Genomic DNA, 1,114 nt, shown 5'->3' with positions numbered 1-1,114 from the left:
AATGGTCAAAAAGCAAAGGAAAATGCAGCAAATCATAAAAAATAAAAACAGAAAGCATCAGACGATGACCTAAGTAAAACCAAGCGTGTCGGTCACAACAACATTATGCAAATATGTGAAAGTTACTTGAGTGCGTCAACAAAATTCAACTCTGTGTTGCTTTCAAGGCACTTTCCAGGGCGGGCACGGTGGCTCACGCCTGTAATCCAGTGAACCTAGATTGCGCCACTGCACTCCAGCCTGGGCAACACAGCAAGACTTCGTCTCAAAAGAGTACAGAGCCTCTGAGACCAGCTGAATAGCATCGAGCAACCAACATACATATAATAGGACTCTGGGAAAGGGAGGAGAAGGAGTAGAAAAAGTGTTGAAGCATGGATGGCTGGAAACTTACCAAACGTGGTGTAAACGTTAGTTTATGGATTCAAGAAGCTCAACAAACTCCAAGAAGTATAACTACAAAGAGAGCCGTACCTAGATTCATCATAGCCAAACTGCTGAAAACAATTCAAAAAGGGCCTTTTTTGGTTTGGTTTGAGACAAGGCCTTACTCTGTCACCCCGGCTGGGGTGCAGTGGCATGGTCACAGCTCCCTGTCGCCTCCAACTCCTGGGCTCTAGTGATCCTCCCACCTCAGCCTCCTGAGTGGGTGGGTATACAGGCATGCACCACCACGCCTGGCTAATTTTGGTACATTTAATACAGATGGGGTTTCTCCACATCGGCCAGGCTGGTCTTGAACTCCTGACCTCAGGTGATCCACCCACCTCGGCCTCCCAAAGTGCTGGGATTACAGACGTGAGCCACTGCAGCAGGCAAATGGAAATCTTTAACGCAGCAAGTGAAAAACAACTCATTATGTACGGGGAACTATAGAACTAACGGCTAGCTTCAGCTGAGCGAGGTGGTTCACACCTGTAATCCCAGCACTTTGGGAGGCCAAGGCAGGTAGATCACCTGAGGTCAGGAGTTGGAGACCAGCCTGGCCAACATGGTGAAACCTCATCTCTACTAAAAATACAAAAATTAGCCAGGTGTGGTGGCGTGCGCTTACAATTCCAGCTATCCAGGAGGCTGAGGCAGGAGAATTGCTTGAATTCGGGAGACAAGTTTG

This window comes from Cebus imitator, unplaced genomic scaffold (genome assembly GCF_001604975.1).
Source record: "Cebus imitator isolate Cc_AM_T3 unplaced genomic scaffold, Cebus_imitator-1.0 Scaffold356, whole genome shotgun sequence".
Classification (NCBI taxonomy): domain Eukaryota; kingdom Metazoa; phylum Chordata; class Mammalia; order Primates; family Cebidae; genus Cebus; species Cebus imitator.
Note: the sequence above shows the minus strand (reverse complement) of the source record.